Genomic DNA, 17127 nt, shown 5'->3' on the forward strand with positions numbered 1-17127 from the left:
TTAGGATAGGCAGTGAGTGGTAATGTAGGATGGAGAAAAGCACCATGGGCTCGTCAACATGGGGAGGTCAGGAAACATGCAGTGGAAATGTAGGATATGTTTCTGAAAAACATCGCCGGGTGGTGCGCATTGTAAGGGGTTCTAACAGGACATTCACTAGTAGAAGTGAGAAAAACATCACGGGGTGGTGTGAATTGGAGAGCCTGATTTAGGATAGGCAGTGAGTGGCAATTTATGATGGAGAAAAGCACCACACGCTGGTTAGCATGGGGAGGTCAGGAAACATGCAGTGGCAATGTAGGATAGTTTTCTGAATAACATCGCGGGGTGGTGCGAATTGTAAGTGTTTTTAACAGGCCATTCACCAGTAGGAGTGAGAAAAACATCACAGGGTAGTATGAATCGGGGGGCCTGAATCAGAATACGCAGTGAGTGGAAATGTAGTATATAGATCAGCACCACGGGGTGATTAGGATGTGGAAGTCAGGAAACATGCAGGGCTAAAGTAAGATAGGTTTCTCAGAAAAATCGCGTGGTGGTGCACATAGAAAGGGTTTCTAACAGGCCATTCACTAGTAGGAGTGAGAAAAACATCATGGGGTGTTGTGAATCGGAGGGGCTGAATTAGGATAGGCAGTGAGTAGCAATGTAGGTAGGAGAAAAGCACCAGGGGTGGTCAGCATGTGGAGGTTAGGACACATGCAGTGGCAATGTAGGATAGCTTTCTGAAAAACATCGAGTTGTAGTGTGCATTGTAAGGGTTTCTAACAGGCCATTCACTAGTAGGAGAGAGAAAAACATCACAGGGTGTTGTGAATCGGAGGGCCTGGATTAGGATAAGCATTGAGTGGCAATGTAGAATGGAGAAAAGCACCATGGGGTGGTCAACATGGGAGGTCAGGAAAATTGCAATGGCAATGTAGGATAGGTTTCTCAAAAACATCACGGGGTGGTCCGTATTGTAAGGGTTTCTAACAGGCTATTCACTAGTAGGAGTGAGAAAGACATCAGGGGGGGTGTAAATCAGAGGGCCTGAATCAGAATAGTCAGTGAGTGGCAATGTAGGATGGAGAAAAGCACCACGGGGTGGTCAGCAGGGGGAGGTCAGGAAACATGCAGTGGCAATGTAGGATTGGTTTCTGAGAAACATCGCTGGGTGGTGCACATTGTAAGGGTGTCTTACAGGCTATTCACTAGTAGGAGAGAGAAAAACATCACACTGTGGTGTGAATTGGAGGGCCTGAATTAGATCAGGCAGTGACTGGCAATGTAGGATGGAGAAAAGCACCACAGGTTGGTCAGCATGGACAGGTCAGGAATCATGAAGTGGCAATGTAGGATAGTTTTCTGAAAAACATCGCGGGGTGGTGCGAATTGTAAGTGTTTCTAACAGGCCAATCATAAGTAGGAGTGAGAAAAACATCACGGGGTGTGTGAATCGGACGGCCTGAATCAGGATAGGCAGTGAGTGGCAATGTAGTATGTAGAAAAGCACCATGGGGTGATTAGGATGTGGAAGTCAGGAAACATGCAGGGCCAATGAAAGATAGGTTTCTGAAAAAAATCGCGTGGTGGTGCCCATTGACAGGGTTTCTAACAGGCCATTCACTAGTAGGAGTGAGAAAAACATTATGGGGTGGTGTGAATCAGAGGGGCTGAATTAGGATAGGCAGTGAGTGACAATGTAGGATGGAGAAAAGAACCTCGGGGTGGTCAGCATTGGGAGGTCAGGAAACATGCAGTGGCAATGTAGGATTCGTTTCTGAGAAACATTGCGGGGTGGTGTGCATTGTAAGGGTTTCTAACAGTCCATTCACGACTAGGAGTTACAAAAACATCACAGTGTGGTGTGAGTCAGAGAACCTGAATTAGGATAGGCACTGAGTGGTAATATAGGATGGAGAAAAGCACCAGTGGTGGTCAGCATGGGGAGGGCAGGAAACATGCAGTGGCAATATAGGTTGGGTTTCTTGTAAAACATCGTGCGGTGGTGAGCATTGTAAGGTTTCTTAAAGGCGCTTCACTAGTAGGAGTGAGAAAAATATCACGGGGTGGTGTGAATCGGGAGGCCTGAATTAGGATAGGCAGTGAGTGGCAAGGTCGGGTGGAGAAAAACACCATGGGCTGGTTAGCATGGGGTGGTCAGGAAACATGGAATGGCAATGTAGGATATGTTTCTGAAAAACATCGCGGGGTGGTGAGCATTGTAACGGTTTCTAATAAGCCATTCACTAGTAAGAGTGACAAAAACATCACGGGGTTGTGTGAATCGGAGGCCCTGAATTAGGATAGGCAGTGAGTGGCAATGTAGGAAGGAGAAAAGCACCACGGGGTGGTCATCATGGGAGGTGAGGAAACATGCAGTGGCAATGTAGAATAGTTTTCTGACAATCTTCGCGGTTTGGTGCGAATTGTAAGTGTTTATAACAGGCCATTCACAAGTAGGAGTGAGAAAAACATCACGGGGTGGTGTGAATCGGATGGCCTGAATCAGGATAGGCAGTGAGTGGCAATGTAGGATGTATAAAAGCACCACGGGGTGATTAGGATGTGAAAGTCAGGAAACATGCAGGGCCAAAGTAACATAGGTTTCTGAGAAAAATCGCGTGGTGGTGCCATTGAAAGGGTTTCTAACAGGCCATTCACTAGTAGGAGTGAGAAAAACATCATGGTGTGTTGTGAACCGGAGGGGCTGAATTGGGATAGGCAGTGAGTGGCAATGTAGGTTGGAGAAAAGCACCACAGGGTGGTCAGCATGGAGATGTCAGAAAACATGCAGTGGCAATGCAGGATATGTTTCTGAAAAACATCGCGGGGTGGTGTGCATTGTAAGGGTTTCTAACAGGCCATTCACTAGTAGGAGTGAGAAAAACATCACGGGGTTGTGTGAATTGGAGAGCCTGAATTATATTAGGCAGTGAGTGGCATTGTAGGAAGGAGAAATGCACCATGGGGTGGTCAGAATGGGGAGTTCTGGAAACAGGCAGTGGCAATGTAGGATAAGTTTCGGAAAAACATCACGGGGTGTTGCGCATTTATGGGTTTCTTACAGGCCATTCACGAGTAGGAGTGAGAAAAACCTCACGGGGTGCTGTGAGTCGGATGGCCTGCATCAGGATAGGCAGTGAGTGGCAATGTAAGATGGAGAAAAGCACCACTGGGTGGTCAGGATGGGGAGTTCAGGAAACATGCAGTGGCAATGTAGGATACATTTCTGAAAAACATCGTGGGGTGGTGCGCATTGTAAGGGTGTCTAACAGGCCATTCACTAAGAGGAGTGAGAAAAACATCACGGGGTGGTGTGAATCGGAGGGCCTGAATCAGAATAGTCAGTGAGTGGCAATGTAGGATGGAGAAAAGCACCCGGGGTTGGTCAGCATTGGGAGGTCAGGAAACATGCAGTAGCAATGTAGGTTAGGTTTGTGAAAAACTTCGTGGGGTGGTGTGCATTGTAAGGGTTTCTAGCAGGCCATTCACTAGTAGGAGTGAGAAAATCATCAGGGGTGGTGTGAATCAGAGGGCCTGAATTAGGATAGGCAGTGAGTGGTAATGTAGGATGGAGAAAAGTCCCACGGCGTTGTCAGCATGGGGAGGTCAGGAAACTTGCATTGGCAACGTAGGATAGGTTTCTGAAAAACATCGCGGGGTGGTGCGAATTGTAAGGGTTCTCAACAGGCCCTTCACTAGTAGGAGTGAGAAAGACATTACGGAGTGGTGTGAACTGAAGGGCCTTAATTAGGATAGGCAGGGAGTGGCAATGTAGGATGTAGATAAGCACCATGGGATGGTCAGCATGGGGAGGTCAGGAAACATGCAGTGCAAATGTAGGATAGGTTTCTCAAAAACATCACGTAGTGCTGCGCACTGTAAGGGTTTCTAACAGGCCATTCACTAGTAGGGGTAAGAAAAATATCACGGTGTGGTGTGAATCGGAGGAGCTGAATCAGGATAGGCAGTAAGTGGTAATGTAGGATGGAGAAAAGCACCAGGGGTGGTCAGCATGGGGAGGGCAGGAAGCATGCAGTGGCAATGTAGGATAGGTTTCTGAAAAACATCCTGGGGTGGTGCGCATTGTATGGTTTTTTATAGGCCCTTCCCCAGTAGGAGTGAGAAAAACATCACTGGGTGGTGTGAATCGGAGGGCCTGAATTAGGATAGGCACTGAGTGGCAATGTAGGTTGGAGAAAAACACCACAGGGTGGTTAGCATGAGCAGGTGAGGAAACATGCAGTGGCAATGAAGGATAGGTTTCTGAAAAACATCGCGGGTGTTGCACATTGTAAGGGTTTCTAACAGGCCATTCACAAGTAGGAGTGAAAAAAACATCACGGGGTGGTGTGAATTGGAGGACCTGAATTAAGATAGGCAGTGAGTGGGTGGTGCGCGTTGTAAGGGTTTCTAACAGGCCATTCACTAGTAGGAGTCAGAAAAACATCCCGGGCTGGTGTGAATCAGAGGTCCAGAATTAGGATAGGCAGTGAGTGGCAATGTAGGATGAAGAAAAGCACCACGGGGTGTTCAGCATGGGGAGGTCAGGACACATGCAGTGGCAATTTAGGATAGGTTTCTGAAAAAGATCGCGGGGTGGTGCACATTGTAAGTGTTTCTAACAGGCCATTCACAAGTAGCAGTGAGAAAAACATCACGGGGTGGTGTGAATTGGAGGTCCTGAATTAGGATATGCAGTGAGTGGCAATGTAAAGTTGAGAAAAGCACCACGGGGTGATCAGCATGCGGAGGTCAGGAAACATGCAGTGGCAATGTAGGATAGGTTTCTGAAAAACATCGAAGGGTGGTGCGCATTGTAAAGTTTCTAACAGGAAATTTACTAGTAGGACTGATAAAAACATCACGGGGTGGTGTGAATCGGATGGCCTGAATGAGGATAGGCAGTGAATGGCATTGTAGGATGGAGAAAAGCACCACGGGGTGGTCAGCATGGGGAAATCAGGAAACATGCAGTGGCTATGTAGGATAGGTATCTGAAAAACATCGTGGGTTCGTGCGCATTGTAAGGGTTTCTAACAGGCCATTCACTTGTAGGAGTGAGAAAAACATCATGGCGCGGTGTGAATCTGAGGGCCTGAATTAGTATAGGCAGAGAGTGGCAATGATGGATGGAGAAAAGCACCACGGTTTGGTCATCATGGGGAGGTCAGGAAACATGCATTGGCAATGTAGGACAGGTTTCAGAAAAACATCGCGGGGTGTTGCGAATTGTGAGGTTTTCTAACAGGCCATTGACTAGTAGTAGCGAGAAAAACATCACGGTGTGGTGTGAATCAGAGGGGCTGAATCAGGATAGGCAGTAAGTGGCAATTTAGGATGGAGAAAAGCACCAGGGATGGTGAGCATGGGGAGGGCAGGAAACATGCAGTGGCAATAAAGGATATTTTTCTGAAAAACATCACGGGGTGGTGCGCATTGTAAGGGTTTCTAACAGGCCATTCATTGGTAGCAGTAAGAAAAACATCACGGGGTGGTGTGAATCAGAAGTTCTGAATTAGGATAGGAAGTGATTGGCAATGTAGCATGGAGAAAAGCACCAGAAGGTGATCAGGATGGGGAGGTCACGAAAGATGCAGTGGCACTGTAGGATAGGTTTCTGAAAAACATCGCGGGGTGGTGCGCATTGTGAGAGTTTCTAACAGGCCTTTCACTAGTAGCGGTGAGAAAAACATCACGGGGTGGTGTGAATTGCAGGTCCTGAATTAGGATATGCAGTGAGTGGCAATGTAGGATGAAGAAAAGCACCACGGGGTGGTCAGCATGGTGAGGTCAGGAAACATGCAGTGGCAATGTAGGATAGGTTTCTGTAAAAGAACGCGGGTGGGGGGCATTGTAAGGGTTTCTAACAGGCCATTCACTAGTAGGAGTGAGAAAAACATCACGGGGTGTTTTGAATCAGAGGGCCTGAATTATGATAGGCAGTGAGTGGCAATGTAGAATGGAGAAAAGCACCATGGGGTGGTCAGGATGGGGAGGTCAGGAAACATGCAGTGGCAATGAAGGATAGGTTTCTGAAAAACATCGCGGGGTGTTGCGCATTATAAGGTTTTCTAACAGGCTATTAACTAGTACGAGTGAAAAAAACATCACAGGGTGGTTTGAATCAGAGGGCCTGAATTATGATAGGCAGTGAGTGGCACTGTAGAATGGAGAAAATCACCACGGGGTGGTCAGGATGGGCAGGTCAGGAAACATGCAGTGGCAATGTAGGATAGGTTTCTGAAAAACATCGTGGGGTGGTGCGCATTGTAAGGGTTTCTACCAGGCCATTAGCTAGTAGGAGTGAGAAATACATCATGGTGTGGTGTGAATCAGAGGGGCTGAATCAGGATAGGCAGTGAGTGGTAATGTAAAATGGAGAAAGCACCACAGGTTTTTCAGCATGGGGAGATCATGAAACATGCAGTGGCAATGTAGGATAGGTTTCTGAAAAACATCGTGGGGTGGTGAGAATTGTAAGGGTTTCTATAACACCATTCACTAGTAGGAATGAGAAAAACATCACGGGGTGGTGTGAATCGGAGGGCCTGAATGAGGATAGTCACTGAGTGGCAATGTAGGATGGAGAAAGGCACCACGGGTCGGTCATCATGGGGAGCTCAGGAAACATGCATTGTCAATGTAGGATAGATTTCTGAAAAATATCGCGGGTTGATGCGAATTGTAAGGGTTTCTAACAGGCCATTGGCTAGTAAGAGCGAGAAAAACATAACGGTGTGGTGTGAATCAGAGGGGCTAAATCAGGATAGGCAGCAAGTGTCAATGTAGGATGGAGAAAATCACCAGTGGTGGTCAGCATGGGGAGGGCAGTAAACATGCAGTGGCATTGTAGGATATTTTTCTTTAAAACATCACGGGGTGGTGCGCATTGTAAGGGTTTCTAACAGGCCATTCATTGGTAGGAGTGAGAAAAACATGGGGTGGTGTGAATCAGATGTTCTGAATTAGGATAGGCAGTGATTGGCAATTTAGCATGGAGAACAGCACCAGAAGGTGGTCAGGATGGGGAGGTCAGGAAACATGCAGTGGCACTGTAGGATAGGTTTGTAAGTGTTTCTAACAGGCCACTCACTGGTAGGAGTGAGAAAAACATCAAGGGGTGGTGTGAATCGGAGGTCCTGAATTAGGATATGCAGTGCGTGGCAATGTAGGATGAAGAAAAGGACCATGGGGTGGTCAGCATGGTGAGGTCAGGAAACATGCAGTGGCAATGTAGGATAGGTTTCTGCAAAACATCGTGGGGTGGTGTGCATTGTAACGGTTTCTACCAGGCCATTAGCTAGTAGGAGTGAGAAATACATCATGGTGTGGTGTGAATCAGAGGGCCTGAATAAGGATAGGCAGTGATTGGTAATGTAAAATAGAGAAAGCACCACAGGTTGTTCATCATGGGGAGATCATAAAACATGCAGTGGCAATGTAGGATAGGTTTCTGAAAAAGATCGCGGGTGGTCAGAATTGTAAGGGTTTCTAACAGGCCATTCACTAGTAGGAGTGAGAAAAACATCACGGGGTGGTGTGAATCAGATGTTCTGAATTAGCATAGGCAGTGATTGGCAATATAGCATGGAGAAAAGCTTCACAAGTTGGTCAGGATGGGGAGCTCAGGAAACATGCAGTGGCAATGTCGGATAGGTTTCTGAAAAACATCGCCTGGGTGGTGCGCAATGTAAGTGTTTCTAACAGACCATTCATTAGTAGGAGTCCGAAAAACATCCCGGGCTGGTGTGAATCGGAGGGCCTGAATTAGGATAGGCAGTGAGTGGCAATGTAGGATGAAGAAAAGCACCATGGGGTGTTCAGCATGGGTAGGTCAGGAAACATGCAGTGGCAATGTAGGATAGGTTTTGAAAATCATCACCAGGTGGTGCGCATTGTACGTGTTTCTAACAGGCCATTTAATAGAAGGAGTGAGAAAAACATCACGGGGTGGTTTGAATCGGAGGGCCTAAATTATGACAGGCAGTGAGTGGCAATGTAGGATGGAGAAAAGCACCAAGGGATGGTCAGCCTGGGAAAGTCAGGAAACACGCAGTGGGAATGTAGGATAGGTTTCTGAAAAACAACATGGGTGGTGCGTATTGTAAGGGTTTCTTACATGCCATTCACTAGTAGGACTGACAAAAACATCACGGGGTGGTGTGAATCAGAAGGCCTGAATCAGGATAGGCAGTGAGTGGCAATGTAGGATGGAGAAAAGCAACAAGGGGTGGTCAGCATGGGGAGGTCAGGAAACATGCAGACGCAATATAGGATAGGTTTCTGAAAAACATTGCGGGTGGTGCCCATTGTAAGTGTTTCTAACAGGCCATTCACTAGCAGGAGTGAGAAATACATCATGTTGTGGTGTGAATCAGAGGGCCTGAATCAGGATAGACAGTGAGTGGTAATGTAGCATGGAGAAAAGCACCACGGGTGGTCAGCATGTGGAGGGCAGGAAACATGCAGTGGCAATGTAAGTTAGTATTCTGAAAAAAAAAAAAACGTGTGGTGGTGCGCATTGAAATGGTTTCTAACAGGCCATTCACTAATAGGAGTGAGAAAAACATAACAGGTTGGTGTGTATCGGAGGGCCTGAATCAGGATAGGCAGTGAGTGGCAATGTAAAATTCAGAAAAGCACCATGGGGTGATCAGCATGGGGAGGTCAGGAAACATGCAGAGGCAATGTAGTATAGGTTTCTGAAAAACATCGCAGGATGGTGCGCATTGTAAGGTTTCTAACGGGAAATTTACTAGTAGGACTGAGAAAAACATCACGGGGTGGTGTGAATCGGAGGGCCTGAATCAGGATAGGCAGTGAGTGGCAATGTAGGATGGAGAAAAGCACCACGGGGTGGTCAGGGCGGGGAGGTTAGGAAACATGCAGTGGCATTATAGGATAGGTTTCTGAAAAACATCGTGGGGTGGTGCGCATTGTAAGGGTTTCTACCAGGCCATTAGCTAGTAGGAGTGAGAAATACATCATGGTGTGGTGTGAATCAGAGGCCCTGAATCAGGATAGGCAGTGTGTGGTAATGTACAATGGAGAAAGCACCACAGGTTGGTCAGCATGAGGAGATCATGAAACATGCAGTGGCAATGTAGGATAGGTTTCTGAAAAATATCGCGGCGTAGTGCGCATGGTAAGTGTTTCTAACAGGCCATTTACTAGTAGGAGTGAGAAATACATCATGGTGTGGTGTGAATTTGAGGGCCTGAATCAAGTTAGACAGTGAGTGGCATTGTAAGATGGAGAAAAGCACCACGGGTTGGTGAGCATGGGGAGGTCATGAAACATGCATTGGCAATGTACGAAAGGTTTCTGAAAAACGTCGGGGGGTTGTGCGCATTGCAAGGGTTTGTAGTAGACCATTCACTAGTAGGAGTGAGAAAAACATCACGTGGTGGTGTGAATCGGAGGGGCTGAATTAGGATAGGCAGTGAGTGGCAATGAAGAATTGAGAAAAGCACCATGGGTGGTCAACATGGGGAGGTCAGGAAACATGTAATGGCAATGTAGGATCGGTTTCTGAAAAACATCGCTGGGTGGTGCACATTGTAAGGCTTTCTAACAAGCCATTCACCAGTAGGAGTGAAAAAAACATCACAGGGTGGTGTGAATCGGAGGGTCTGAATTAGGATATGCTGTGAGTGGCAATCTAGGATTCAGAAATGCACCACGGGTTTGTCAGCATGTGGAGGCAAGGAAACATGCAGTGGCAATGTAGAATACGTTTCTGATAAGCATCGCTGGGTTGTGCGCATTGTAAGGGTTTGTAGCATGCCATTCACTAGTAGGAGTGAGAAAAACATCACGGGGTGGTGTGAATCGGAGGGCCTGAATTAGGATAGGCAGTGAGTTCAATGTCGGATGGAGAGAAGCACCACAGGGTGGTCATCATGGGGAGGTCAGGACACATATAGTGGCAATGTACGATAGGTTTCTGAAAAACATCGCAGGGTGGTGCACATTTTAAGGGTTTCTAACAGTCCATTCACTAGTAGGAGTCAGAAAAACATCACGGGGTGGTGTGAATCGGAGGGCCTGATTTAGGATAGGCAGTGAGTGGCAATGTAAATTGGAGAAAAGCACAACGGGGTGGTCATCATGGGGAGGACAGGAAACATGCAGTGGCAATGTAGGATAGGTTTCTGAAAAAAAAAGCGGGGTGGTGCGCATTTTAAGGGTTTCTAACAGGCCATTGACTAGTAGGAGTCAGAAAAACATCACGGTGTGGTGTGAATCAGATGTTCTGAATTAGGATAGGCAGTGAGTGGCAATGTAGGATGGAGAAAAGCACCATGGGGTTGTCAGCATGGGGAGGTCAGGAAATATGCCTTGGCAATGTAGGATACGTTTCTGAAAAACGTCGCGGGGTGGAGTGCATTGTAAGGCCTTCGAACAGGCAATTCACAAGTAGTAGTGAGAAAAACATCACAGGGTGGTGTGAATCGGAGGGCCTGAATTAGGATAGGCAGTGAGTGGAAACGTGAAATGGAGAAAAGCTCCACGGTGTGGTCAGCATGGGGATGTCAGGAAACATGCCGTGGCAATATAGGATAGGTTTCTGAAAAACATTGCGGGGTGGTGCGCATTGTAAGGCTTCCTAACAGGCCATTCACTAGTACAAGTGAGAAAAACATCACGGGGTGGTGTGAATCGGAGGGCCTGAATTAGGATAGGCAGTGTGTGGCAATATAAAATGGACAAAAGCACCACGGTGTGGTCAGCATGGGGAGGTCAGGAAACATGGAGTGGCAATATAAGATAGGTTTCTGAAAAACATCACGGGTTGGTGCGCATTGTAAGGGTTTCTAACCGGCCATTCCCTGGTAGGAGTGAGAAATACATCACGGGAGGGTGTGAATCGGAAGGCCTGAATTAGGATAGGCAGTGAGTGGCAATGTAGAATGGAGAAAAGCTCCATGGCATGGTCAGCATGGGGAGGTCAGGAAACATGCAGTGGCAATGTGGGATAGCTTTCTGAAAAACATTACGTGTTTGTGAGCATTGTAAAGGTTTCTAACAGGACATTCACTAGCAGGAGTGAGAAAAACATCACAGCGTGGTGTGAATTGGAGGGCCTGAATCAGGATAGGCAGTGAGTGGCAATGTAGGATGGAGAAAAGCACCAAATGCTGGTCATCATGGGGAGGTCAGGACACATGCAGTGGCAATGCAGGATAGGTTTCTGAAAAACATAGCGGGTGGTGAGAATTGTAAGGCTTTCTAGCAGGCCATTCACTAGTAGGAGTGAGAAAAATATAATGGGTGGTGTGAATCAGAGGAGCTGAATAAGGATAGGCAGTGAGTTGCAATGTAGGATGGAGAAAAGCACCACGGGGTGGTCAGCCTGCAGAGGTCAGGAAACATGTATTGGCTATGTAGGATAGGTTTCTGCAAAACATCGCCGGGTGGTGCGCATTGTAAGGCTTTCTAGCAGGCCATTCACTAGTAGGAGTGAGAAAAATATAATGGGTGGTGTGAATCAGAGGAGCTGAATAAGGATAGGCAGTGAGTTGCAATGTAGGATGGAGAAAAGCACCACGGGGTGGTCAGCCTGCAGAGGTCAGGAAACATGTATTGGCACTGTAGGATAGGTTTCTGCAAAACATCGCCGGGTGGTGCGCATTGTAAGGCTTTCTAGCAGGCCATTCACTAGTAGGAGTGAGAAAAATATAATGGGTGGTGTGAATCAGAGGAGCTGAATAAGGATAGGCAGTGAGTTGCAATGTAGGATGGAGAAAAGCACCACGGGGTGGTCATCATGGGGAGGTCAGGACACATGCAGTGGCAATGTAGGACAGGTTTGTGAAAAACATCGCGGGTGGTGAGAATGGTAAGGATTTCTAACAGGCCATTCACTAGTAGGAATGAGAAAAACATCACGGGGTGGTGTGAATCTGAGGGCCTGAATTAGCTTTGGCAGTGAGTGGCAATGAAGGGTGGAGAACAGCACCACTGGGTGGTCAGCATGGGGAAGTCAGGAAAAATGCGGTGGCAATGTAGGATAGGTTTCTGAAAAAACATCTCGGGTGGTGAGTATTGTAAGGCTTTCTAACAGGCCATTCACTATTAGGAGTGAGAAAAACATCACGGGGTGGTGTGAATCAGAAGGCCTGAGTTATGATAAGCAGTGAGTGGCAATGTAGGATGGAGAAAAGCTCCACGGGGTGGTCATTATGAGGAGGTCAGGACCCATGCAGTGGCAATGTAGCATAGGTTTCTAAAAAACATCGCTGGTGGTGAGGATTGTAAGGATTTCTAAGAGGCCATTACCTAGTAGGAGTGAGAAAAACATCACGGGGTGGTGTGAATCGGACAGCCTGATTTAGGATAGGCAGTGAGTGGCAATGTAGGATGGAGAAAAGCACCACGGGGTGGTCAGAATGGGGAGGTCAGGAAACATTCAGTGGCAATGTAGGATAGGTTTATGATAAACATCTCTGGGTGGTGTGCATTGTAAGGGTTTCTAACAGGCCATTCATTAGTAGGAGTGAGAAAAACATCACGTGGTGCTGTGAATCAGTGTGCATGAATTAGGATAGGCAGTTAGTGGCAACATAACAAGGAGAAAAGCACCACGGTGTGGTCAGCATGGTGAGGTCAGGAAACATGTAGTGGCAATGCAGGATCGGTTTCTGAAAAACATCGCGGGGATGGGCACATTCCAAATGTATCTAACAGGCCATTCACTAGTAGGAGTGAGAAAAACATCACGGGGTGGTTTGAATCAGATGTTCTGAATTAGGTTATACAGTGAGTGGCAATGTAGGATGGAGAAAAGCACCATTGGTTGGTGAGCATGTTGAGGTCAGGAAACATGCAATAGCAATGTAGGATAAGTTCCTGAAAAACATTTTGGGGTTGTGCACATTGTAAGGGTTTGTAGCAGGCCATTCACTAGTAGGAGTGACAAAATCATCATGGGGTGGTGTGAATCGGAGGGCCTGTATCAGTATAGGCAGTGAGTGGCAGTGTAGGATGGAGAAAAGCACCACGGGGTGGTCAGGATGGGGAGGTCAGGAAACATGCAATGGCAATGTAGGATAGGTTTCTGAAAAACATTGCGGAGTGGTGCTCATTGTAAGGGTTTCTAAAAGGCCTTAAACTAGTCGGAGTGAGAAAAACATCAACAGGCGGTGTGAATCGCAGGGCCTGAATCAGTATAGGCCGTGAGTGGCAATGTAGGATGGAGAAAAGCACCACGGGTTGGTCAGGATTGGGAGGTCAGGAAACATGCAGTGGCAATGTAGGATAGGTTTCTGAAAAACATCGTGGCGTACTGCGCATGGTAAGGGTTTCTAACAGGACATTTACTAGTAGGAGTGAGAAATACATCATGGTGTGGTGTGAATTGCAGGGTCTGAATCAAGTTAGACAGTGAGTGGCAATGTAGGATGGAGAAAAGCCCCACGGGTTGGTGAGCATGGGGAGGTCAGGAAACATGCATTGTCAATTTACGATAGGTTTCTGAAAAACGTCGCGGGGTTGTGCGCATTATAAGGGTTTGTAGCAGGCCATTCAATAGTAGGAGTGAGAAAAACATCACGGGGTGGTGTGAATCGGAAGGGCTGAAAGAGAATAGGCAGTGAGTGGCAATGAAGAAGGGAGAAAAGCACCATGGGTTGGTCAACCTGGGGAGGTCAGCAAACATGTAATGGTATTGTAGGATAAGTTTGTGAAAAACATCGCGCGGTTCTGCACATTGTAAGGCTTTCTAACAAGCCATTCACAAGTAGGAGTGAAAAAAACATCACAGGGTGGTGTGAATCGGAGGGTGTGAATTAGGATAGGCTGTGAGTGGCAATGTAGGATTGAGAAAATCACCACAGGGTTTGTCAGCATGGGGAGGCAAGGAAACATGCAGTGGCAATGTAGCATAGGTTTCTGATAATCATCGCTGGGTGGTGCGCATTGTAAGGGTTTCTAACAGGACATTCACTAGTAGGAGTGAGAACAACATCAAGGCGGTGGTGTGAATCGGAGGCCCAGAATTAGGATAGGCAGTGAGTGGCAATGTAGGATGGAGAAAACACCACAGGTTGGTCAGCATGGGGAGGTCAGGAAACATGAAGTGGTAATGTGGGATAGGTTTCTGAAAAAAAAAAAAAAAAAACGCGGGGCGGTGCGCATTGTTATTGTTTCTAACAGGCCATTCACTAGTAGGAGTGAGAAAAGTATAATGCAGTGGTGTGAAACAGAGGGCTTCAATAAGGATAGGCAGTAAGTGGCAATGTAGGATGGAGAAAAGCACCACGGGGTGGTCAGCCTGCAGAGGTCAGGAAACATGTATTGGCAATGTAGGATAGGTTTCTGCAAAACATCGCCGGGTGGTGCGCATTGTAAGGCTTTCTAGCAGGCCATTCACTAGTAGGAGTGAGAAAAATATAATGGGTGGTGTGAATCAGAGGAGCTGAATAAGGATAGGCAGTGAGTTGCAATGTAGGATGGAGAAAAGCACCACGGGGTGGTCAGCATGGGGAGATCAGGAAACATGCAGTGGCAATGTGGGATAGCTTTCTGAAAAACATTACGTGTTGGTGCGCAATGTAATTGTTTCTAACAGGCCATTCAATAGTAGGAGTGAGAAAAACCTCACGACGTGGTGTGAATTGGAGGGCCTGAATCAGCATAGGCAGTGAGTGGCAATGTAGGATGGAGAAAAGCACTGCGGGGTGGTCATCATGGGCAGGTCAGGACACAGGCAGTGGCAATGTACTATAGGTTTCTAAAAAACATCGCGGGTGGTGAGGATTGTAAGGGTTTCTAACAGGCCATTCACTAGTAGGAGTGAGAAAAACATCACGGGGTGGTGTGAATCATATGTTCTGAAATAGGATAGGCACTGAGTGGCAATGTATGATGGAGAAAAGCACCGTGGGTTGGTCAACATGGGGAAGTCAGGAAAGATGCAATGGCAATGCAGGATAGGTTTCTGAAAAACATCGCAGGGTGGTGCGCATTGCAAGGGTTTCTAACAAGCCATTCACAAGTAGGACTGAAAAAAACATCAAGGGGTGGTGTGGATCGGAGAGCCTGAATTAGGTTAGGCAGTGAGTGGCAATGTAGGATGGAGAAAATCACCACAGTGTGGTCAGCATGGGGAGGTCAGAAAACATGCTCTGGCAACGTAGGATAGGTTTCTGAAAAAAAAAAGCGGGGTGGTGCGCATTGTAAGAGTTTCTAACAGGCCATACACTAGTAGGAGTGAGAAAAACATCACGGGTTGGTGTGAATCGGAGGGTCTGAATTAAGATAGGCAGTGAGTGGCAATGTAGGATGGAGAAAAGCACCACGGGGTGGTCAGCATGGGGAGGTCAGGAAACATGCAGTGGCAATGTAGGATAGTTTTCTGAAAAACATCACGGGGAGGTGCACAATGTAATGGTTTCTAACAGGCCATTCACTAGTAGGATTGAGAAAAACATCACGGGGTGGTGTGAATCGGAGGGCCTGAATTAGGATAGGCAGTGAGTGGCAATGTAGGATGGAGAAAAGAACCACAGGGTGGTCATAATGGGGAGGTCAGGACAAATGAAGTGGCAATGCAGGATAGGTTTCTGAAAAACATCGCGAGTGGTGAGAATTGTAAGGCTTTCTAACAGGCCATTCAGTAGTAGGACTGAAAAAAACATCACTGGGTGGTGTGAATCAGAGGGCCTGAATTATGATAAGCAGTGAGTGGCAATGTAGGATGGAGAAAAGCACCCCGGGGTGGTCAGCATGGGGAGGTCTGGAAACATGCAGAGGCAATTTAGGATAGGTTTCTGAAAAAAACTTCGGGGTGGTGCGCATTGTAAGGGTTTCTAACAGGCCATTAACTAGTAGGAGTTAGAAAAACATCACGGGGTGGTGTGAATCGGAGGGCCTGATTTAGGATAGGCAGTGAGTGGCAATGTAGGATGGAGAAAAGCACCACGGGGTGGTCAGCATGAGGAGGTCAGGAAACATGCACTGGCAAAGTAGGATAGTTTTCTGAAAAACATCACGGGGTGGTGCCCATTGTATGGCTTTCTAACAGGCCATTCACTAGTAGGAGTGAGAAAAACATCACGGGGTGTTGTGAATCGGGGGGCCTGAATCAACTTAGACCGTGAGTGGCAATGTAGGATGGAGAAAAGCACCACGGGTTGGTGAGCACGGGGAGGTCAGGAATCATACAATGGCAATGTAGGCTGGGTTTCTAAAAAACATCGCGGGGTTGTGCGCATTGGAAGGATTTGTAGCAGGTCATTCATGAGTAGGATTGAGAAAAACATCACGGGTTGGTTTGAATCAGATGTTCTGAATTACGATATACAGTGAGTGGCAATGTAGGATGGAGAAAAGGACCACGGGGTGGTCAGCATGGGGAGGTCGGGAAACATGCACTGGCAATGTAGGATAGATTTCTGAAAAACATCGCTGGTGGTGCGCATTGTAAGGCTTTCTAACAGGCATTCACTAGTAAGAGTGAGAAAAACATCAGGGGTGGTGTGAATCGGAGGGCCTGAATTTTGGTAGGCAGTGAGTGGCAATATAAAATGGAGAAAAGCACCACGGTGTGGTCAGCATGGGGAGGTCAGGAAACATGGAGTGGCAATATAGGATAGGTTTCTGAAAAACATCACGGGGTGGTGCGCATTTTAAGGGTTTCTAACCGGTATTCCCTGGTAGGAGTGAGAAATACATCACGGGAGGGTGTGAATCGGAAGGCCTGAATTAGGATAGGCAGTGAGTGGCAATGTAGGATGAAGAAAAACACCACGGCATGGTCAGCATGGGAAAGTCAGAAAACATGCAGTGGCAATGTGGGATAGGTTTCTGAAAAACATCCCGGGGTGGTGCGCATTGTAAGTGTTTCTAACAGGCCATTCACTAATAGCAGTGAGAAAAACATCACGGCGTTGTGTGAATTGGAGGGCCTGAATCAGAATAGGCAGTGAATGGCAATGTAGGATGGAGAAAAGCACCAAAGGGTGGTCATCATGGGGAGGTCAGGACACATGCAGTGGCAATGTATGATTGGTTTCTGAAAAACATCGAGGGTGGTGAGAATTGTAAGGCTTTCTAACAGGCCATTCACTAGTAGGAGTGAAAAAAAAAATCAAGGGGTGTTGTGAATCGGAGAGACTGAATTAGGTTAGGCAGTGA

This window comes from Cavia porcellus, unplaced genomic scaffold, assembly GCF_034190915.1.
Source record: "Cavia porcellus strain 051 isolate PalLab524CR breed Dunkin Hartley unplaced genomic scaffold, mCavPor4.1 scaffold_43, whole genome shotgun sequence".
Classification (NCBI taxonomy): domain Eukaryota; kingdom Metazoa; phylum Chordata; class Mammalia; order Rodentia; family Caviidae; genus Cavia; species Cavia porcellus.